The 24,769-nt window shown below is 46.5% G+C and overlaps 1 protein-coding gene across 4 annotated transcripts in view; it reads left to right on the top strand.

Moving 5' to 3' along the window:
* The window catches only part of JSRP1 (junctional sarcoplasmic reticulum protein 1), a 442,040-nt gene that overhangs the window by 274,508 nt on the left and 142,763 nt on the right, over nucleotides 1-24,769 (top strand). For 2 of the 4 annotated variants that reach the window (XM_088459842.1, XM_088459841.1), the window contains one exon: nucleotides 15,336-15,502. The gene's annotated coding sequence lies outside the window, so the exon portion shown is untranslated. Of the gene's footprint in view, nucleotides 1-15,335; nucleotides 15,503-24,769 lie in introns of those variants that run through there. The other 2 variants (XM_088459844.1, XM_088459843.1) reach the window with 2 other exon arrangements.

Raw genomic sequence — 24,769 nt, 5'->3', positions numbered from 1 at the left:
TTTTAACATTGATGTCATAGGTAATTTTATGGCGGTGCTGTATGATTAAGACTCGATACTGGGCTTCTGCTTAGGGATGGTAAAGTATACAGTACACTATGGATGGCCACCGACCATCGATGATTTGCAAACCGTTGTGAAGGAAACATCGGTGGCTGTGGCCCCATACAATCAATGGTTTCTATTGATGGTTGAACTCATCGGCCATCGATGGTACAGCTGTCAATGACCATCATTACAGTATACCATAAAAATTGCTATTTTTATGGTATACGGTGTTTAGAAAAAAAATTTTTTTACAAAATAGTGTTGGATAAGTTTTAAAAATATGTTCTTGACCTAATTCAGTCATAAAAAAAACGTCAATTTCTGAGCGGTTTTTGTAAACAAACTGTCAGTTAAGTGGTTAATAGGTGGTTATACCACCTGGAAACATTATGCCTTGGTTTTGACTATTTTCGTGTTCACAGCAAAAGTTCCATATAATCACCTGGTTGTCATGTTTCATTTTACAGAATGGTCTGGATTCATGCCCATTGGGGCAAGGGTCTTCAGATTTATGATCAACTTAATTTCTTCTTTGCTTAGTCTTTTTTTATACTTGCCCCCCCCCTCCAATTTCTCCTTTACCAGTTTTATTCCCAGAAAGTATACTTGGGTAGGATCTTTATTGTGCGCAATTTTAAAATGATGTGAAATGCTATGTTCATCGAATCATTTTAGTATGTTTCTTTGTTTCTTTGTTTCAGGGCTCTTGTTGTTTTCCCTACATATTGTTTCATATATGGGCATGTCAACACATATAATAGTATCACAGGTGATTTGATCTTCAATTTTATATGTATCCTTTGTTGTATTTGATTTAAATGAAGTTACAGGTTTGGTGGTTCAATATCTGGAGGTTATGCAGTTTTTGCATCTTCCACAGTAGAATAATCCTTTGTTCTTATTTCCCATTAAGGAGGCTTGGGTTTCATGTGCAGGTGGTATATGGTTAGAAACCAATTTTTTCTTTAAATCTGGAGCTTTCTTGAAGACAACCCTCGGGGCTTCCGGTAGACAGTTCCTTAAAGTCTCATCTTTAGTCAAAATTGTCCTGTGTCTTTTAAGAGTGTGTTATATTAATTATAATCATAGGTAACTGACGTTGACTGTGACTGCAAAGTTTCTCACCTCCTGTGCCTCCTTTATTAATTATAATCATAGGTAACTGACGTTGACTGTGACTGCAAAGTTTCTCACCTCCTGTGCCTCCTTTATTAATTATAATCATAGGTAACTGAAGTTGACTGTGACTGCAAAGTTTCTCACCTCCTGTGCCTCCTTTATTAATTATAATCATAGGTAGCTAGCTTATTCTTTACTGAATCCTTATGCTATAGTTTCTAATGCCTTATGATTTGAAATAGTTAAATTGTTTTAAGGATTCTCTCAGTCTATTGACTAAAATGAATGCTTGATTTATTTGTAGCCTTAGATGTATGGTATGTGGTCATTGTTGACTTAAGCCATCTTTATTGCTAGCTTTCTCTGGCTGGCCAATTGGGGGTTTTCATTAATTAGTGTCCACACTTGCCTGCATCTCTGTTTAAAGTGTCAGTAGTTTGGTTGCTAAAGCCTTGGCTGGGTGCAGCTTTTCTAAGTGCAGTGTTTTAAGTGCATAACTAGCGTTAGACCTGCGTTAAACCGAGGAGAAACAGAAGGAGAAAAGGTCCATCAAGCAACAAACCTCAACAATATAAAGACTCAGACTACAACTAGACTCCCTGTACAATCACGGCAAGAACACTTCTATTGCTATTCATAATGCTGGCCTTCTGATTCTCGCATACAATTCAATGCTTATCGTACTTTTTGCCATGTCAGTTTACATCTATCTACTTTGAAACACTGTCCTTTATCTCAGCTCTCTTGCATAGCCTCACATCCTCTATCTGCTTACATTCTGCATTATTTTTCATATTCTGCACACATTTGAACCCCACTTTTAATCCTCCCTATAACAATCTTGTTAATCTGCATACATATTGATACACTGTTTTTTGATACATCACTGTTTTTTTTTTTTCACTTGCATTCCTACAAATCTCTTGCACTCATACCTCATTTACATTTCCAAATTTCATTCCTCTTGTTTACCTATAAACACCATGACAAGGTTTTCGTCAACTCCCTCCTTCACTCAGTCTCTACCTAATCCTCTATTCTGCCCCCTGCTTCCACCTTTATCCTTTCCTCCTTATCTCTTCCACCTCCTCCTCCCCTTCTCCCCCCTCCTCTGTCTGCCTACTCTTCACTCCTCTCCCTTTACTCCACTTTCTTCCTGTTCTACCCCCCCTCTGTCCTACTACCCCACCACCAAACCCTCCTCCTACACTCCTCTCCCTGTCACTTCACCCCACTGCCATCCACATCTCTCTCCCTACCCACCTCCTACATATTCCCTTTCTAGCTCAGGTGCCCGCACCATCACTAAACTCGCTTCATATCGGTCCTCCAAATTAAGCTTACCTCCACGTTACAGCAACCCGGATAATCTTATTCACATCTCCCCCACAAATGCTATCTCTCTATCCTGTGCCCTCTGGAATGCCAGGTCAGTCTGTAATAAACTGCCCCCCGGCCTGGGGGTCGCCATGGTGGTGGTGTTGGGGTCCTTCTAGCCACCAGTTACTCCTACCAGCTAATACCCTCTGAACCATCCCTTACATTCCCCACATTTGAGGTTCATGCTATACGCCTCTTCCAACCAGTAAACCTCAGAGTAGCTGTCATTTACCGTCCCCCTGGCTCTCCCTCCAAATTCCTTGACAACTTCGCTTCCTGGCTCCCTCACTTTCTCTCCTCAGACCTTCCCTCCATTATCCTAGGTGATTTTAATATTCCTATTGACATTCCCACAGAATCCTCTGCAGCTAAACTCCTTACCCTCACCTCTTCATTTGGTCTCGCCCGAAGACCTCCTCAACCGCCCATTTGAGTGGGCACTCACTTGACCTGGTCTTTACGCACCGTTGTGATATTTCTGATTACTCCAATTGCCCATTCCCCCTCTCTGACCATCATCTTCTCTCTTTTAACCTATCCCTCTCTCCTTCCCCTCCTCTAACTCCTAAAGCTACAATTACTAAGCGTAATATTGAGGCTATTGACACTGTTGCCTTTTCCTCCCTGCTGGACTCTCTTCTCTCCCCTATCATTTCTCTCTCCTGTCCTGAACAAGCTACTTCCCTGTACAATTCCTCCCTTACTTCTGCTCTTGATTCTGTTGCTCCAGCAATAACCACTCACCCTCGCAGATCCACACCACAACCCTGGCATTCCAAATGCACCAGATACCTACAAAAGTGTTCAAGAATTGCAGAGCGTCAGTGGAGAAAGTCACGCTCTAAGGCTGACTTCCTCCATTTCAAATTTATTCTCTCTTCCTACAGTGCTGCTTTGTCTCTCTCCAAACAAACATATTTCAAGAATCCCAGTCCTCAAACCCCCGGCGTCTCTTTGCCACTTTCAACTCCCTACTCTGCCCTTCCCCTCCTTGCCTTCCCTCCTCGCTCTCTGCCCTCCACTTTGCCACCTACTTTACATCTAAAATTGACTCCATACGTGAGGACATCATATCCCATCAGACCCTCAGCACTCCTCTCCCTCCTTGCCCTTACCACCCCTCCCCTTCTGTCTCACCAACTCTGACATCCTTCTCCCCTGCTTCTGGAGAGGAAGTCATGGCCCTCATCCGGTCTTCCCCCCCCCTTCCACCTCCACTCTTGACCCTATCCCTTCCCGTCTCCTCTCCCACCTGTCTCCTTCTACACGTTCCCATCTGGCTCACCTCCTTAATCTATCCCTATCATCTGGCACTGTCCCTTCTGCATTCAAACATGCTCTTGTCTCCCCCATTCTTAAAAAACCTACCCTTGATCCTAACATACTTTCCAACTATCGACCCATCTCACTTCTCCCTTTTGCTTCCAAACTCCTTGAGCGTATTGTCTACAACCGCCTTACCACCTTTCTTTCTTCCCACTCCCTCCTTGACTCATTTCAATCTGGCTTCCAATCTCTCCACTCCACTGAAACTGCCCTCACGAAAGTCAGCAACGACCTCCTTGCTGCCAAATCCAAGGGCCACTACTCTCTGCTCATTCTCCTTGACCTCTCTGCTGCATTTGACACTGTAGACCACCCTCTCCTCCTGCAAATCCTTTACTCTCTCGGTCTACGTGACACTGCCCTCTCTTGGCTTTCCTCCTACCTCTCTGATCGTTCCTTCACTGTGTCCTCTCATGACTCCTCTTCCCCTCCACTTCCACCAAAGGTAGGAGTTCCCCAAGGTTCTGTTCTTGGACCTCTCCTTTTCTCTCTATATACATCCTCTTTGGGTGAACTCATTAACTCCTTTGACCTCCAATATCATCTCTATGCAGATGATACTCAAATTTACCTTTCCACCCCTGAGCTCACCCCTGAGCTCCGTAACCGTATCTCCAACTGTCTCTCTGCTGTCTCTTTGTGGATGTCCCAGCGCTTTCTTAAACTTAACATGTCTAAGACTGAGCTGATCATCTTCCCACCCTCTTCCACTACATCACTTTCCACAATTTCATTATCTATTGATGGCACAACTATCTCCTCTAGCCCCAAAGTGCGCTGTCTTGGAGTTATCCTAGACTCCTCCCTCTCGTTTAAACCGCATGTTCAGCACCTCTCGCAGTCCTGCCGTTTTCACCTAAAAAATATCTCCAGGATTAGACCCTTCCTCACCCAGAATGCCACTAAAACCATCATCCACTCACTGGTCATATCCAGATTGGACTACTGTAACCTTCTCCTAGCTGGCCTCCCAGTCTCTCACCTCTCTCCACTACAATCGGTTCTTAATGCTCCTGCTCGGCTCATCTTCCTCTCCAGACGTTCTACATCTGCTTCCCCTCTACTTCAAGCCCTACACTGGCTCCCCTTCCCCTTCAGATGCCAATTCAAGGTTCTTACATTCGCCTACAAAGCCCTCACCAAATCCTCTCCCGCATACATTTCTGACCTTCTCTCCCTTCACACTCCCGCCCGCCCACTTCGCTCAACTAATGCATGCCGCCTCTCTTGCCAACTGATTACTTCCTCCCACTCCCGTATCCGAGATTTTGCCCGTGCTGCTCCCTACCTTTGGAATGCTCTCCCTCTCCCCATCAGCCACCTCTCTACAAATCTTCAAACGGGCTCTCAAGACCCACTACTTCATCAAGGCCTTCCAGCACTCATCCTAACCCACCTCATGCTCTTTCCTTCCCATCTTCCCCTTCTGTGTCACGCCTGTCTGTCTGCCCTCCCCTTCTGTGTCACGCCTGTCTGTCTGCCCCTCCCCTTAGAATGTAAGCTCTCACGAGCAGGGACCTCTTCCTTCATGTGCTTCTCTTTACATTTTCTTCTACTCTCTACTCCCCATTAGGGCACCTAACACGGGACCGCCAATTCCCGGCAGCTTATTGTGAGTGCTTTAATCACTATTTCAGCAATGTATATAAGTTGTGTCCTTGTCCTGTACTGTAATGTACTGTATGTTACTTGTTTCTTGTTCACCTATTAGTTCTATGTACTATGTAAGGCGCTGCGGAACACTTGTGGCGCCATATAAATAAAGGATGATAATAATAATAATAATATTGCATTTGCAGCAGAGTTATATTCTGTGATGATTGAATTTTTGATCGGGTAGTTTGTCCTTTTTTATGTTGTATATCAATAATTAGTTTCGATCTTTCTCCATCACTTCTTAAAAAAATGCTTCATCCACCTTGATTTTGTTGTAATTTTTTTGTAGAAGTTGTTCTCTCAATTAATTTCCTTGTTTTTGGTAATCTTCTATCTGTGTACAATTTCTCCTAATCCGGGTAAATTGTCCCTTTGGAATATTATCCAGCCATTGGGGGTAGTGTTCACTTGTGGACAGTATAAATCTATTAACACCATCCTTCTTTCTAAAAGTCTTTGTTTAAAAAAAAAACACCGTGGGGTAAATGTAATAGATTGCAAATTTGTAAAAACTGTGAGTTTTGTGCTAAACTCGCATTTTTTACTCATTCGCAAATGTAATAGGGTGCGACTATAGTAAAACTCGCAATTTTCGGGCATTACTATAACTCGCAAAAAACATTTCGCATCCAGATGTTTTCCCAATCTCTAGATAGAACTCGGGCAATGTAATAGAGTGCGAGTGCTTCACTCACAGTTATTACTGTCTGAGAACTCGCAAAAACAATAGACCAGCTTCAGGATGGCGAGTTTATGTTGAGCAGGCCAGAGTAACACAGAAACATGCACATATCCATGAGATACGTGCATGTTTCTGTGTGTACATATAAAAAACACTTTAAAAAAAAAATAAAAAAAAAATGTGCACCCCCTCCCCATAAGCATAACCAGCAGCGGGCTATATAAAGCCTATCCCGGTTCTAAAAATACAGGGGCCAAAATGCATAGGGGACCCCTGTATATTAAGTTACCAGCACAGAGCTTTGCTGAGCCGATCCTGGTTGTGGAAAAACAGGGGACAAAGGGCCTGATTCAGAGCCAGACGCTATTTGCGCTTGCTCGTTCAGAAAATAGGGGTGGCTATTCAAATGAACCGTTCGCTCTTTGCGGTCTGTTCATGCCTCTATGTCTGAACGAGCGAACAAAACTTGCGGTCGTTTTTTGAAAAAATACGCCCCCCTGGCCGCTCGCATCCTACGTCATGTCCGCTATTTATTATATTAATCGAGTACATCGACCAGGGTATGAACTGCTCGCTATTCTTGTGGTTGGTTTTTGCTACCACAATTTTGCGAGCAGTTCTGGCTATAAAATAACCCAGTGACGTGGTCAATGACGCTGCTGTTTTAATTATGCACACCCTTAAAACGCCCGTTTTGACCTTTAAGCACGCCTGCGTTCGGATCTCCACTCCCCGTTTTCAAGCACCTTCCCCCGTTACCACCCACATACGCCTCATTCTGTCACTCAAAATAGCAGGCATTCGCTATTCAGCGAACAAACGATTTTCGGCCGCATTGACTGGTTCGCGCATGCGTATTACGATCCGTACGCATGCGCAGTTGGGCAAACATCGCTCGGAGCGAACGAGCGTCCGCTTACGAGCGGCTCTGAATCAGTCCCAAAATGTGTAGGGGTCAGTGGCGTAACTAGGGTATTTGGAGCCCAGGGCAAATGTAAAAGTGGAGCCCCCCCCCCCATGTGCGCACGCCTTCGACGTGTGCGGCCAAAAAATGGGCATGGCCACTTAAAAATGGGGCGTGTCAACATGAAACACCCCTTTATCATCACTCTGAACATTCCTTTCCATATGCACCTTAACCCCAGTAGTGTCCTTTATACAGTACCCCCAGTATGCAATGTCCCCAGTTGTGGTCCCTCTTATGCAGGCCCATAGTAGTGCCCCTTATACAGTACTCCCAGTAGTGGTCCCCCTTATGCAGCCCCCAATTAGTTCCCCTTATACAGTACCCCCAGTATGCAATGCCCCCAGTAGTGGTCCCCCTTATGCAGCCCCTCATTAGTTCCCCTTATTCAGTACCCCAGTAGTGGTCTCACTTATGCAGTGCCCCCCCTATGAAGTGCCCCCATTAGTGGTCCCCCTTATGCAATGCTCCTTTATATAATGCCCCCAGTAGTGGTCCCCCTTATGGAGGCCCCCCTATCCAGTGCTCCTTATACAGTGCCCCCTGTAGTTTTCCTCCCTATTTAGTGCCCCTAGTGGTCCCCCCAATGCAGTGCACCTAGTAGTAAGCCCCTTATTTAGTGCCCCCAGCAGTAGTCCCTGCCCCTTATGCAGTGCCTCAAGTAGTGGTCCCCCTTATGCAGGCCCCCAGCAGTGATCCCCCCTATCCAGTGCCCCTTATTCAGTGCCCCCTGTAGTTTTCCTCCCTATGTAGTGCCCCCAGTAGTAGTCCCCTAGTAGTAAGCCCCTTGTATAGTGCCCCCAGTAGTAGTTCCCCCCCCCCTCCCAATGCAGAGCCCCCAATAGTAGTCCCCCCCACTTGCAGCCCCATGTAGTGGTCCCCCCCAGTAATGGTGCCCCCAGTAGTGGTCCCCCCAGTAATTGTCCCCCCCAGTAATGGTGCCCCCAGTAGTGCTCCCCCCCCTGTAATGGTGCCCCCAGTAGTGGTCCCCCCCTGTAATGGTGCCCTCATAGTGGTCCCCCCCTGTAATGGTGCCCCCAGTAGTGGTCCCTGTAATAGTTTCCCAGTAGTGGTCCCCCCTGTACTGGTGCCCCCAGTAGTGGTCCCCCCCTGTAATGGTGCCCCCAGTAGTGGTCCCCCCCTGTAATGGTGCCCCCACAGAAGTGGTCCCCCCTGTAATGGTGCCCCCAGTAGTGCTCCCCCCTGTAATGGTGCCCCCAGTAGTGCTCCCCCCCTGTAATGGTGCCCACAATAGTGCTCCCCCCTGTAAAGGGGCCCCCCCGATGTGCAGACACACAATAGAAGTAAAAAAAAAAAAAAAATACACTTACCTGAATCCACGCTCCGGCTCCAGCCACTGCTTCCGGCGCCGCACATCAGTCCTCCCGGGCTGGCGCGCTCTGCATTATGGGAGAGACGTCATGACATCATGACGTCTCTCCCATTACCCACTGCAGGAGCCGGTAGGGAGACGGCTCTTGCAGTGGGAGCTAAGCAGTCAATGAGAGTCTGTCTGACTCTCATTGGCTGCTGGTTAACACACATATTCCCGCCACGCGGCGGTGATGTGTGTGCAGTAGCAGCAGCCAATGAGAGTCTGTCTGACTCTCATTGGCTGCTGGTTAACACACACATCGCTGCCGCACTGGCGGCAATGTGTGTGTTACTGCACAGCCTGAGACCGCCTGCCTCCCACCCTCCTCCTGGCGCTATTGGGTAAGCGCTCAGGAGGAGGGAAGGTCTCGGCTGTGCAGCAAAGGACCGGCGCTGGGCGCAGGGAAGCCTAGCACCGGTCGGCGCTACACTGCCTAACTAGGGTAGTTCGGTACCCTGCTCGACCCCCCTTAGATACGCCACTGGTAGGGTCCCATGTAATTTCCATAACCAGCACCGGACTCTTTGCCAGTTTCCCCGGCCAAAGCATTACCCCTGACCTATAGTCAGCCCAGGCTGGGGATCCCTGGGAGGTTGAGACCCCCCCCAATAAAGGGGTCCCCCTCTCTAGGGCACCCCTGGCTGTTGGGTGATGGGTTGATAGTGTAAAAGTGTTGTGTAAAATCGAAGTGTTAATATTGTCTTTAACTGTGGTCCTACACATCCCAGCAATCCTCTCCCGCATGCCAGTACTTGGAGAACCACAAGTACCAGCATGCGGTGCATTACGAGCCCGCTGGTACCTGTAGTTCCATAGCCAAATAAATACTTTAAAAAAAACAACACGCAGACCGTGGCAGTAAAAGTTTATTATAATATACATGCACACACATGCACATTCACACTTACTATCACACATACTCACCTAGTATCACTGATGACTTCATGCCCCCTTGTCCAGTAGGATTCCAAATTGGGTACTGCTCACCACAGGCTCCAGTCTTCGTGGATGGGGAGCAGTGACAGGTCACCACCACAGGGAAGAAGGACAAATCAGGAAAGTCCCCATCAGACTCTCCACCTCTTTGCAATCTTCAAACGGGCTCTGAAGACCCACTACTTCATCAAAGCCTTCCAGCTATCATTCTAACTCCCTGCTACATGCTCCTTCCTCCCCATCTACCCCATCTGTGTCGAACCTGTTTGTCTTCCCCTCCCTTTTAGAATGTAAGCACTTACGAGCAGGGCCCTCCACCCTCTTGTGCTTCTCCCTTTCATCTACTTCTTACTCACCACTAGGGCACCTAACACTTGGTTGCTTATGCTCTGTTGCTTATCTGGGTGTTATGGTCGCTAATGTAGCAATATATATTATCCATGTCCTGGTCCTGTATTGTATTGTTCTGTAAGTCGCTTGTCTACAATTGGTTTATGTACTTTGTAAGGTGCTGCGGAACACTTGTGGCGCCATATAAATAAATGATGATAATAATAATAATAATAAAAGTCATCTGCCAATAAACAATCTAGAACTGCGAGCAGTATACAAAGCACTTATCAGGGCACAGGACCTGCTTCAGGGAAAGCCCGCCCAGATCCAGTCCGACAATGCGACAAGAAGTTTTGCAGCCATGGAAGAGGTGACAATGGTTCTGATTTGGGCATAAAGTCATCTTCTCGCCTTCTTGGCAATATTCATGCTGGGAGTACTCAATTGGGAAGCAGACTTCTTAAGTTGCCAGGACATACACACCGGAGAGTGGCCTCTCCACTCGGGAGTGTTTCAGCTTCTGTTAAACAAATGGGGTCTGCCAGAAATAGATCTCATGGCATCACGTCACAACCACAAGGTCCCCAGGTACGGATCCAGGTCCATCAGAAGCCTTTGTGGACACACTGGCAGTAAGAGGAGACATAAAGCTGGTGTATCTCTTTCCTCTGATCTCCCTCCTCCCAAGAGTTCACAGGAAATTCAAGCAGGAAGGCGGAACAGTAATACTGGTAGCTCCGGCTTGGCCCAGACGTCATTGGTTCACTGTCATACATAATCTGTCAGTAGACAGTCCATATCCTCTTCCTCTATGGCAGGATCTGCTAATGCAGGGTCCCTGCCGCCATCCGGACTTACCTCGCCTGGCTTTGACGGCGTTGCTCTTGAATCTTCCATCTTAAGAGCAAAAGGTTTTTCCAGTTCTGTAATTCACACAGTGCTTAGGTCATGTAAGCCTGCTTCTGCCCTCATCTATTACAGGGTTTGGCATTCTTTTGGTCAATGGTGTTCCCACAGAAAGTATGATCCTAAGGTGTTCAGGATTTCCAGGGCACTGGCTTTTCTCCAGGCGGGTTTAGACCGTGGTCTACGCCTGGCCACTTTGAAAGTGCAAGTTTCTGCATTGTCCGTCTGGTTCCAGAGGAAGATTGCCTCATTACCAGATATTAGAATTTTTTTTCATGGAGTTCTGCGAGTTCAGCCTCCTTTTGTTCCACCGGTAGCACCGTGGGATTTGTCGTTGGTTCTTAAGGGACCACAAGCTCCCGCATTTGAACCCTTGGACTCTGTAGATTTGAAATGGTTGACAGCAAAGACACTTTTTTTCCTCTCTATCTCTTCTGCATGCAGAGTCTCTGATTTGGCAGCACTTTCTTGTCGCTCCCCATTTTTTACTTTTCACCAGGATAAAGCTGTTCTTCGTACTAGGGAGGGTTACCTTCCTAAGGTAGTGTCCCGTTTTCATGTGAATGAAGAAATTATTGTTCCAGCTTTTTAGGCTCCAGATCTTTCTTACGGTGAAGCTTCCCTGGATGTAGTTTGTGCTCTTCGCATCTATCTGGAGCAAACAAACTTTTTTTGTATTATATGGTTTCACAAACGAAGATGGCCAGCTAATATGCAGACTCTGGCAAGATGACAAGATCACTCTGGCAAGATGACTCTGACGCATGACTCTCTCTCAGGTATACAAACAGGCTGATCTCCCTGTCCCAAACACGGTGACCGCACATTCAACTCGGTCTGTAGGGCCATCGTGGGCATTTAGCCGTGGTGCCTCTGCGGAACAATAGTGCAAGGCAATCACGTGGTCTTCTGTCCACACTTTTCTTAGGTTCTATGCCCTTGATACTTTTGCCTCTCAGGACTACCTTTGGGCGATGAGTTCTCCTTTCTGCTCAGGAGTGTCCCCCACTTTAGGACATCCCCATGGTATCCCTGTGGATCCCCATGGACCCTGAAGAATAAAATAAGAGTTATGGTAGACTACCTGGATAACTCCTTTTCTGTGAGGTCCATAGGGTCCAAAGGGCACCCACCCTGATGCACCTGGCTGCATGGGTATTTTTTTTCTTTTGGTCACACATTCCCTTATTTTGTGTAAGAGTATTTCTGATGTACAATGCTCTTCTCCTTTTTCCTTCTCCTGCCTTGAGGCTTGTTACCTAAACTGAAGTCCTATGGCTAGGGGCAGGGTATATAAGGAGGAGGACCCAAGGCATCCTGGGAGCTGAAGCTTTAACTGTTTGGTGCCTGGTCTCCAACCAAAATATCCCCATGGTATCCCTGTGGACCCTATGGATCTCAAAGAGAAGAGTTATCTAGGTAAGTCTACCATAACTCTTATTTTTCTTCCCCTTGCACCAAGAGATAAAATGGAAGACATAGTTATTTCCTTGCTGCAGGCTATATCAGTGCAGCAGGAAGTCATCAGGGTGCAGCAATTGGCTATTGAGGAGCCCAGGAGGCAACCGCAATTGGATGTTGAGGAGACCCAGAGGTAACAGCACCTGGCCACTGATGAAATATGCAGGCAACAGTACCAATACAATGAGGCCTTAAAAGAGGTGGTGCAGCATCTAGCAGCCCTGTGTGGAAAAGCTTCCACGGATGTCACAACTAACTCCAGCTCCATACGGGCTAGTCATTTTTTGCAAAACATGACAAAGCCTATTTAGCAACTTTAAAAAACAAAAAAAACACTGAGTGGGAAGGAAATTTGGGCAAAGGTCTGTGTACAGGCCTTTTGGCACTCTTCCTGTCAGGGGAACCGTAAAAGGCAATTTAATAATCTGTGTTGGTTTAAAAATCTGTGTATATTGTTATTATTAATATTATTTGTTGAAGATAGAGAGTGCTACTGCGCAGACTCCATATTGGACCATACATGGAGACTTCACTCCTTAACCAAGATGGCGCCAACCCTAATATTGCGCATGCACAGCACTAAATTGTAACTGTGTTAGAGCGCCACAGTAGAAGACAGACGTCTTCCTCTTAGCTCTGTGAGACCTGCGATATGCTGCCATTACCAACCCACTTTCTGGAGATGCTGCCCCTGCTACTCACATACAGGGGGTCATTCAGACCCGGTCGCTAGCGCCGATGCGCTCGGACCGGGTCGATGGCCCCCCACAGAGCATGCGCACGCCAGCGCCGTCGTGCGCATGCGTGAGACCCGCTACGACCGACAGCGCCGGTCGTAGCGGGTCTCGATCCAAAGGGGACGAGCTGTCGATGTTGATTGACAGCTCACCCCGTTTGGAAGGCGGGCCGGGGGGGTGGCAGCCCAAACGGGGGCGTTCCCATGGGAACGCCTACCGTTTGGGGGCGGCCCCACTGACATCACTAGTGATGTCAGTGGAGAGCTTACGGCTCAGACAGAGCCGAAAGCTCTCCGGGGCTTACGACAAGGGAGACCCTACCCTAGGGTCTCATCGTAAGCCCCGATGGTCACGATGGTCTTGACCATCGCGACCATCACCTTAGGCGGTCGTAAGGCTGTGGGGGTTAACCCACAGCCTTACCACCGCAAAGGAGGACGTCTTGAAAATTCAAGAGGTCCTCCCCTCATTCAGACCGACCGCACGCTCTGTGCGACCGGCTCTGAATGAGGTCCACAGTCACAAGCTGGTGAGCTGTATACCACTCCACTCCATAACCAGTATATATAACGGAGTAAGGCTGTACCACAACTGCAATCAATAAACCACCCCACTGGTTAAGCATCTGGTTAAGCGTTTGTTGTCTCAGGGCATGCGCTGGTGTATGCACTAACACTGCCATGCCATCTATACACACATATTCCAACATTATTAACAATTATTTATATAGCTTCAGCATATTCCGTTGTGCCAGCATATTCTGTTTGGTGTAGTAGGGACCTTCATTGACGAACAGTAAAAGCAGTCTGCTGAGGGGAAGGTCAATGACTGAACAAAGACCTTGTTGTCATTGTGTCAGAATGGGCATATTTAGAGATACTGTTTAAGGATGCCTCCCAACATATGGGAGTACAGAATTATGGCCCTTCTGCAGGGGTGAAACTAGTCTTTCTGTTAACCAGAGCAAATATTCATCATGACACATCCCAATTCTCCCCCCCCCCCACCACCACACACAACACCTTCCCAATACCAGAAGATAGTAGTCACTTTCTACCTATATGGCCTCCATATAATACATACCTCATTAGTGACCACTCCATATAATACAGACAGCATTAGTGGCCACCATATATTACAGACAGCATTACTGACCACCATATACTACAGATAGCATTACTGACTACCATATACTACAGAAACATTAATGACCACTATATAATACAGACCGCATTAGTGACCTTCATATAATACTGTCTAATTGTATTTACTAAGCAGCAGATTTTTTTTGTCAAATATGAAAATGCTGTCGATCGGGTTTCTTTATGGAAGCGGTTTATATTGAAACTGCTGTGAATTATAAGTTATTCTATTCATATTCACTTAATGGTGCTTTTAGAGAAAAAAACATTCAATTGCCATCATGGAAACAGATCACTGTGGAATAGAAGCTATTCATATTCATTTACTTGCACTACTCTATTTGTTATAGAAAGCACCATTTAATTGACATAGTAAAAACAGACAGCTGGCTACTTTCACTGTGTGAATTTGTGAGGAGGTAAAATGGAGAAGGAGAAAGTTATAGAAAAGCAGTAGGAAAAGAATATGAAGTGATTGCTAATTACAGTATGCTGAGTTTTTTAATTGTCTCGTCTCTTGTTCTGTATATTGTCTATTTGAGATGTGTTTTCGCTAGCGACCGCGGACCGCGGGCACCTGCATATTGACCGTACAAACTGACCAACGTAGGAGATTTGTCATTGCGAATTGGCAAATAGGCCCGACATCGCTCCAGTGTGTACCCAGCATAACATTATTGACAACCCCTTCAGGGTAAATTGTAAAATGTTTCCAGTCTTTTTTGAAACTTTGCATATACCCTTCTGCGAGATCATTCACAGTGCCTTGAATGCCACAGCCTATTTTCTGGGCGTGCAGAAGCCAATGGCTGCGTCATTGGATGCACCTTCACTGGCTGATGATTACTCAGGTGGCAGATGTTCATGCAGATGATCCGTTGCTGCATCTTCGGATGCAGCAGCAGATAAGAGAAGCCGACAGAAGGCGTCTATTTACACATGACGCCTTTTGCGCCATTAGCATATTATCACATAGCCGCTGTGTACAAAGACGCAGCGGCTGTGTGATCTGCATCCATCTCTGTATCAGGCCCTGTGTGCTAAATATCCGTTCTCAACAAGTCACAATTTATACAATGCTGTATCTGAAAAAATCCCAAATAACTACATCCAGACAAGTGATGCTATGGAGTTGGCCAGTCCTAAAATATTTTAAGAAATTACGAATGACTTCTCAAATTCGGTTTCTGCTACGCATGGCTATGTATGTGTGTATGTATGACTGTACCTCATTGTATCATAATAGGAAAGTCTCTGTTCTCTTCCACAGGCAGCTAGAGCTGTAGCAACATGAAAATTGCATCCACATGGCTCGGATTTCTCCCTGATTGGTAGTCACTTTACACTGCCTGAGATTCGCACCTGTTTCTGTATATTTAGCCACTCGCAGCGTGCCAGAGAAGTGTGGACATTGTGGTGTGGGTCTGAAATTAAAAGGTAAGAGGCACTTTTCTCATTCTTTTCTTCTGCAATTTATCATTTTAAGGATCAGAAATGAAATTATTCTAAGGACCTTCAAATGATCGGTAAATCATTCAACAAGGCCCTAAGTACAGTTATGTCACGCAGATATGGGATTTATATTTAGTAACGTAGCTTGCTGAAGCTGGCACACCCTCCCTCTCTGCAAGATACCGGCTCAAACCAGAGAATTAATGGAAAATATAGAGAGAGACACCTAAGGCAGATTTCGGTTTCACAAAAGCAGGGACTTCCCTCTGCTGCTATTAAGATGTTTGATTACTTTCTGTATGTGCTAGCAAGTCTCAACCATGACCCTCTTTTTCAGTAACGAATAGTTTGTATCAGTTGCTCTGTCATCACTAAATGGATGTTTGGCTTACTGTAATGTGATCTGACAAGTTTACTTATTTTAATGTTTAATGGTAAACACAAACTTATTTCATAGCTTCCTTCAGATATTTCTTCCAAATTGTTCCTATTTTGGGTATGAATTGTTTAACTGTGATATCAAGTATCATTTGAATCAATTTCATGGTCCTTATGTAAGGACCTATTTTAGTGGGGTTTTTCTTATACATTTTATAGCTTTTTCCTAAAGCCGTCCAATATTTTATCATTTTATTATTGTTGACTTTTTACTATTATAGCGTTGTCTACACATTTGTAGCTTTTCATGACCGTATATAATAATTATTAGCAGTGCAGAGCAACACACCGGAATCTGTGGAAAGGTGAGTATAATGCCTGCCATAAACGGTGCGATTTGAAAACGTACGACACCTCGGTACATTTTCAAATTCAGCTCGATGCATCGCATGCTGCTGTGAATGGTAAACGATGCATCTTACAAGATGCTTCGTTTACCTATTTAACAGCATGACAGATCGCAGATCTTATGGTTTTTCCATAAGATCTACGATGCCGATGTACGACGGCGGGGACGAGCATCGCCATCGTACAGTATGCCAAAACACACACGATATGCACGATTGATCGTTGTGATCGATCAAAATCGTGCATATCGTGTGTAAAATCTTACCGTGTATGGGGCCCCTAACTAATGGTGCAGTGTGGGACCCCCTGGACCCAGGGGCCCATGTGCACCGAAATAGGCCCCTGAGAAGGCAGCAGTGGCCATCCTTATGCTCAAATAAGCTCTGCAACCATTAGCATATTTTTGCAGCTGCGATTCCTATGAAATCGCAGTAGCGATCACATTAGCGCCCGTCTCTTAATTAAGCCCAATGACAACAAACTTTACTCTCCCTCTTTTTCTATTTGGCCTCACATTATGTTGTTCGGCATTAGGGCCAAGCCGTATATGTCGCAATTAGTGTAATGACAGCACTTAGATGTGCAGTCAATGTCTGACTGTTCTTTCCAGCAGTCATGATTGGCATATGTAAGATCCCAAGTAGTTGTTGATTGAGATCAGCTGCCAATCATAGGAGCAGCAATTTGCTACCAGTTTGGTCTACATTTCTAAAACAACCTAAATGGTCTGGAAAATGCAATGAAGTATATATGTATTGTAATTTGTTACCTTTAGTTAGTTTGCAATGGGAACTTTAAAGGATTATTGACACCACAAATGTGTAAATTATGGTGTAGAGACACTGAATTCCATAACCAGATAACATATGCAATAAAGACATGTGCGCCTGACCTTTTTTTGCTGGTTTTGATTCTAATTCTTCGGACGGTTTTGGTTTTGCCAAACCGCCGTGACTGGTTTTGGTTTTGTATGTTTTTCCCAAAATTTACAAAAAAAGCTAAAATCACATAATTTGAGCCTTTTTTTTGTTCCTAGAGTATTATTATCCTTAATAACACTAATTTGCACTTATTTCCAGTCAACATTGACCACCTCACAGCTTACAATATTGATTTCATCCAGTTTAGGCCAAAAGGTTGCACAAGCTAACTGGCTGACTAAGCTAAGTGACAGCAGTGGGTGGAACAAACATGTGGCAGTTCAACTTCAAACATGGCACATATAGAAAACAGAGTGGCACTGCAGTGGCAGACAGGATAGCAGTTTAATAAACTATACGACCCCATAGAAAGAAACCAAGAATGTTTTAATTAATTAGGAAGCCTGAGGGAGATGGAGTATGTATGTAGTTGAAGGAAGGGAAAGGAAGGAAGGATTATTAGTTTGTAAATTCATTATAATTTTTTGATTCCAAAGAAAATGTATGAGGGAGGAGGGGGATCCGACTAGATCTGAGCCTCGGCTGGGGTTTTCCCGCCAGGCTCAGATTTAAAATCAAGACAAAACATCATCATCCCGGCATTGGATTTCACTGGTTTTAGATTCGATGTATGTCCCTCTTGCGGCGATTCGGGTGCCATTTCACACAGGACCATTAGAGGGATAGCTCACACTAGACTGCCAGGGCAGAAATTAATAAAAAATTACAACTGGGTGTGCATGTCCCATATTTTGCAAACCTAATAATCTTGGCGGTTCCGAATTTTAAAAAATAATAAAAGGAGCATGCAGGAGATGCTGTGGCCATAAAATTTTCTGTACATTTTTGCCATTCATCAACCGTATGTAGAAGATTTCAGCGGCTGTGGCAATTCAACTTCCAACATGGCACATCTAGGAAACAGAGTGGCACTGCAGTGGCAGACAGGATGGCAGTTTAATAAACTGTAAAAAAAGACAGTCAGCAATGCCCCATTCAGTGCATAATGCAAATAAAACAGGTGCAAGATGGAATTGTCCTTGGGCTCTCCCACCTACCCTTATGTTGTATATATTGAACAGGAGATGCACAGTTTAGCAAACCAGTAACTTCAGCGACAAGGACTGCCACTTGTGGCTGAAGTGATTGGTTTGTTTGGGCCCCCACAAAACAAGTTACCAATGGGCTTAAGGCAGCTAACAGTATTGTTCTCCACTCACCAGTTGAAAGAGGTCGTTCTTCTCATCTGATTTCTCACCCTCATCAGTGTGTACATCATTCTCACTCAATGTTAATTCATCCCAGCTGGAATTCACCATTACAGATGCATCTGTGTTTTTTTACGTAATCGGCGGTAAAGGTCTTCCTTGCGGAATATGCAGTTCATTTTGATGAACATCATCTTCAGCCTCCTACGCCAAGCATTGATAAAGTTCCCGGCTGTGCTGAAAATTCTTTCTGTGTACACACTAGGCAGCTTAAGTAATACAAAGCCAGTCTGTATAAAGACCTCCAAATTGGTTTTTATTTCTTTCCAGTAGTGAAAGGGACTCTGGGCCTGATTCAGACCCGGTCGCAAGCGCTGAGCGCTTGCAACTGGGTCGATGTTTGCCCACTGGGCAAGCGTCCTGCACATGCGCGAGACCCGGCTAGCGACGGGTGCTCCGTCGCTCCGGGTCTCGCACCAAAGGGGGCGAGCTGTCGATGGTGATTGACAGCTCGCCCAATTTGGTAGGTGGGCAGGGGGGGTGGCAGGCCAAACGGAGGCGTTCCCAAAGGAACGCCTGCCATTTGGGGGCGGCCCCACTGACATAACCAGTGATGTCAGTGGGAGAGCTTCCGGCTCTATTAGAGCCAGAAGCTCTCTGGGGTTTGCGGCCACGAGACCCTACCACAAGGGTCTCGTCGCAAGCCCGATGGTTGCGATGGTTTTGACCATCACGACCATCAACCTGGCTGCTCGCAATAGCTGTGGGTGGTTACCCACAGCTATGCGAGTGTCCAGGAGGCCGACCAAAAAAAAAAAAGAAGCCCTGTTTCAGAGTGAGCGCTCATTCAGAGCGTCCGTCTCTGAATCAGGCCCTCTGTGACATAGCTATTTGTACGCTGTCATAAAAATAATCCTCCACCATTCTTTGGATGGTTACCCTATCAGATGAGTTCTGGTAGGGGTGATTTTCAGCAATTCTTTTAGACCCAACCAGATGTCACAATGTTGTGTTGACTCCTCTGCATCACCACTGGGTCTTTTGGGAAAGCGGTGTTTACTAGTTGCTGGAGAAACTGAATAAGGAGATGTCATCGTATCATGTACAACTGAGCTGCCAACTTGCACACTGTCACGGCCAGGGTCTCTCGGCATGGTGGTCGGCGGGTATTACCTGTGAGGTCACTCTGCGGGGGGTGTCTGGCGGTGGCGCTGGTGTTTGGCAAGGGGCTTTGGCCGCGCGTGGTTCTGTGCGGGCACATTGTCAGTTGGGGCTGGTGAGGCCTGGCGGTGTTTCCGTTCCGTTTGGCATGGGCGCCGCCATCTTGCCTTCTGACCAAGTGATTCAACTGCCCAATCCTGGTGAGTCAAGTGTTCCCTCCAGCCAGTCATAGCACGGCACGGGGTATTTATTTAGAAAGGTCCAGAGCCTTCCTTCATTGCCAGTGCAGTGTGTATCTCCTCCTAGCTGAGAGGGAGTTCTCTGTGCTCACCTCTTGTTCCTGTGTATACACTATCTGCCAGACTGCTTGTCAGCTCCAAATAACCCGCTGGACTACCCTGCATCCTCCACTGCCTTTTCCCCTGCCTGAGTGCCTGAGCCTGCTGACCCTACACCCTGCCTCCATTTCACTCCCAGCTAGACTCATCACCTCTGCCTGTGTTTATTTCAGTTCACTAACCTGCATACCTGGACTGTTCTTATCTGCTACTATCTGGACATTCTACCATTATCCTCACTACAGTAATCAAGGGCACTTTAGTGCTAAACCTGGACTTTTGCTATTGCCATTCCCATGTCTTCTAAGCCACTCATTAAAAATTCTACCTTTTTATTTAAAGCTGCTTCTGTGTTTGCTCCTGTCACCACCCCGGGTCCACAACTAAACCAGAACATTACACACACCAGGAGCTTGTTGTATCTCTTAAGATCTGGGTCAGTTGAAAAGAAAGTCACAACGTACCACCTAACCCTAGGATGAAGCACGGCCGCCAAAATGTAGTGATCCGATTTCAAGATATTGCCAACCTTCGGATCCTTGCAAAGCGAACAAAGGACTTGATCTACATACTTAGTGGAATCGACTTGTTTCATCTCCTCTCCTCTCAATTTCTCAAGCTGATTTTCCAAAAGCCTAATTAGGGGAGTCACCTGACTCAAGCTAGCAGTGTCTGAACTCACTTCACAGGTGGCTACTGCGAAGGGTTTGAGCACTTTGCAAGACGGAAAGCTTTCTCCACTGCCCTGGACTAAGGAACACTCCCCCTCCTCTCCCAATATCATGACTTGTTGTATAGCTGTGAATAGCTTTTTTCTGTTCATCCATCTGCAGAAGCATATAAAGGGTGGAATTCTACCTGGTTACCACCTCTTGCTTCAATTGGTGGCAGGGCAAATTCAGCTGTTCTTTCAGCTGCTGTAATATCCTGCATGCTGTGGCTGAATGGTGAAAATGTCCCTAAATTTTTCAAGCCACAGACAGCATCTCCTGCATGCCTCTGTCATTTAAAAAAAAAACCCTGTACCACCAAGTTGATTGTGTGAGCGTAGGATGTGTTAGAATTAGGGGTGAGCGGGTTCGGATTTCTGAAATCCGAACCCCCCCGAGCCCCCCCGATCCGAGTCCGATCCGAGTCAGGCTCGACTTTTCCCGCCTGACTCGGATCTGAAATCGAGGCAAAACGTCATCATCCCGCCTTCCGAGTCTCGCGGGTTTTGGATCCTATATAAGGTACCTGCGTCGGCGCCATTTTCTCACTCGGCTGTGGACAGTGAAGAGGGAGGGTGGGAGTTAGGGCTGTGTAGTGTAGTGTAGTGTAGTGTAGTGTAGTGCTGCTGTTGTCCACTACTTCAAAGTCCATAGGGGCTGGCTGTGTTGTGCTGTGCTGCTGTTGTTAATAGGGGCTGTGTCCACTACTTCAAAGTCCATAGGGGCTGGCTGGACTGTGTTGTGCAGTCAGTTCTCCATAGGGGCTGTGTCCACTCCAAAGTCCTGTGCAGTGTCCCAGTCCTAAAGGAGTGCTGTAGTGTTGTCCAGGGGGTGCTCTGTCCATCAGGGGTGCTCCCCCCAAGTGCTAAAAAAATAATATATTTTCTGTGTTTGTGAATTGTGTGCGCAGTAGCCGCACGTGCATCAACAAAGTAGTGCCAAGCGTGCGCCTGTGTCATAAGTAAAGGGCCGGCTGGCTTGACCGTTAAAGGGTGCTGTAACCCCCGAAAGTACACTCCAGTCCAAACCAAAAAAAAATTATTTTCTGTGTTTGTGAATTGTGTGCGCAGTAGCCGCACGTGCATCAACAAAGTAGTGCCAAGCGTGCGCCTGTGTCATAAGTAAAGGGCCGGCTGGCTTGACCGTTAAGGGTGCTGTAACCCCCGAAAGTACACTCCAGTCCAAACCAAAAAAAAAATTATTTTCTGTGTTTGTGAATTGTGTGCGCAGTAGCCGCACGTGCATCAACAAAGTAGTGCCAAGCGTGCGCCTGTGTCATAAGTAAAGGGCCGACTGGCTTGACCGTTAAGGGTGCTGTAACCCCCGAAAGTACACTCCAGTCCAAACCAAAAAAAAAATTATTTTCTGTGTTTGTGAATTGTGTGCGCAGTAGCCGCACGTGCATCAACAAAGTAGTGCCAAGCGTGCGCCTGTGTCATAAGTAAAGGGCCGGCTGGCTTGACCGTTAAAGGGTGCTGTAACCCCCAAAGTACACTCCAGTCCAAACCAAAAAAAAAATTATTTTCTGTGTTTGTGAATTGTGTGCGCAGTAGCCACACGTGCATCAACAAAGTAGTGCCAAGCGTGCGCCTGTGTCATAAGTAAAGGGCCGGCTGGCTTGACCGTTAAAGGGTGCTGTAACCCCCGAAAGTACACTCCAGTCCAAACCAAAAAAAAATTATTTTCTGTGTTTGTGAATTGTGTGCGCAGTAGCCGCACGTGCATCAACAAAGTAGTGCCAAGCGTGCGCCTGTGTCATAAGTAAAGGGCCGGCTGGCTTGACCATTAAAGGGTGCTGTAACCCACAAAGTACACTCCAGTCCAAACCCAAAAAAAAATTATTTTCTGTGTTTAGCCGCACGTATATATCAAATCGATATAACATAAATGGAGGACCAAACTTTCTCCGATAAAAATAAAATAGAGAAAGATCAAGAACCACTTCCTCCTAGTGCTGAAGCTGCTGCCACTAGTCATGACATAGACGATAACATGCCATCAACGTCGTCTGCCAAGGCCGATGCCCAATGTCATAGTAGAGGGCACATACAATCCCAAATGGCAAAGTTCAGGAAAATGACCTTGAAAAAGACATTTAAATCAGCTGAAGAGAAACGTAAACTTGCCAATATGCCATTTACGACACGGAGTGGCAAGGAACGGCTAAGGTCGATCCCTAGTATGTTCATGACTAGTGGTTCAGCTTCACATGACGATGGAAGCCCTCCTCCCACTAAAAAAATCAAAAGAGTTAAGCTGGCAAAAGCACAGCGAAGAACTGTGCTTTCTAAGAAGATATCACAAATCCCCAAGGAGAGTCCAAGTGTGGTGGTGGTTGCGATGCCTGACCTTCCCAGCACTGGACGGGAAGAGGTGGCTCTTTCCACCATTTGCACGCCCCCTGCAAGTGCTGAAAGGAGCACCCACAGTCCACTTGCTGATATGCAAATTGAAGATGTCACTGTTGAAGTACAACAGGATGAGGATACTGGTGTAGCTGGCGCTGAGGAGGAAGTTGGCGAGGAGGATTCTGATGGTGATGTGGTTTGTTTAAATCAGGCTCCGGGGGAGACAGTTGTTGTCCGTGGGATGAAAAAGCCCATCACGGTCATGCCTGGGCAGAAGACCAAACATTCCACCTCTTTGGTCTGGCAATATTTCTATCCAAATCCGGACAACAACTGTCTTGCCATATGTACCATATGTAAAGGTGAAATAAGTAGGGGTAGGGACGTCAACCACCTAGGAACATCCTCCCTTATACGGCACCTGCAGCGCGTTCATAAAAAGTTACTGTCAAGTTCAGAAACTTTGGCTAAGACCGTAAGCAGTCCAGGGACACCTAAATCCCGTTGTCCTGTTGTATCCAAGCGCCTGCAAACCACACCGTCAACTCCCTCCTCGTCAATTTCCTCCTTAGTTAGGATCGGAAGTAGTCCTGCAGGCCATGTCACTGGCATGACTGACTCTCCTATCCGGGATTCCTCCGGAGGATCCTGCATTGCTACGCCTACTGCTGCCGCTGCTGCTGTTGCTGCTGCTGGGAGTCGTTCATCATCCCAGAGAGGAAGTAGGAACACCACTACTTTTACTAAACAATTGACCCTCCAACAGTCCTTAGCGAGGAGGATGAAGTACGACAGCAGTCATCCTGAAGCAAAACGTATAACTGAGGCCTTGACTGCTATGTTGGTGTTAGACGTGCGTCCGGTATCCGCCATTAGTGCAGTGGGATTTAGACAATTGATGGAGGTAGTGTGTCCCCGGTTCCAAATCCCGTCTAGATTCCACTTCACTAGGCAGGCGATACCGAGACTGTACAGAAACGTCAGAAAAAGTGTCCTCAGTGTCCTGAAAAATGCCGTTGTACACAATGTCCACTTAACCACGGACATGTGGACAAGTGGAACAGGGCAGACTAAGGACTATATGACTGTGACAGCCCACTGGGTAGATGTATCACCTTACGCAGCAACAGCAGCAGCGTCACCAGTAGCAGCATCTCAGAAATGCCAGCTCGTTACAAGGCAGGCTACGCTGTGTATCACCGGTTTCAGTAAGAGGCACACCGCCGACAACCTCTTAGAGAAACTGAGGGAAATCATCGCCCAGTGGCTTACCCCACTTAGACTCTCCTGGGGATTTGTGATATCTGACAACGCCACCAATATTGTGCGGGCATTACATCTGGGCAAATTCCAGCACATCCCATGTTTTGCTCACACAATAAACTTGGTGGTGCAGAATTTTCTGAAAAGCGACAGGGGCGTGCAGGAGACGCTTTGGGTGGCCCGAAAAATTTCTGGCCACTTTCGCCATTCAGCGACTGCGTGCCGAAGACTGGAGCGCCAGCAAACACTCTTGAACCTGCCCCGCCATCACCTGAAGCAAGAGGTTGTGACGCGGTGGAACTCAACCCTCTATATGCTTCAGAGGATGGAGGAGCAGCAAAAGGCCATACAAGCCTATACATCCACCTATGACATAGGCAAAGGAGGGGGTATGCACCTGACTCAAGCGCAGTGGAGAATGATTTCCGTGTTGTGCAAGGTTCTCCAGCCCTTCGAACTTGCCACACGTGAAGTCAGTTCAGACACTGCCAGCTTGAGTCAGGTCATTCCCCTCATCA

Source organism: Taudactylus pleione, unplaced genomic scaffold (genome assembly GCF_031769625.1).
Source record: "Taudactylus pleione unplaced genomic scaffold, aTauple2 ptg000938l, whole genome shotgun sequence".
NCBI classification, from domain to species: Eukaryota; Metazoa; Chordata; class Amphibia; order Anura; family Myobatrachidae; genus Taudactylus; species Taudactylus pleione.
This window is presented reverse-complemented; position numbering and strand designations above follow the sequence as displayed.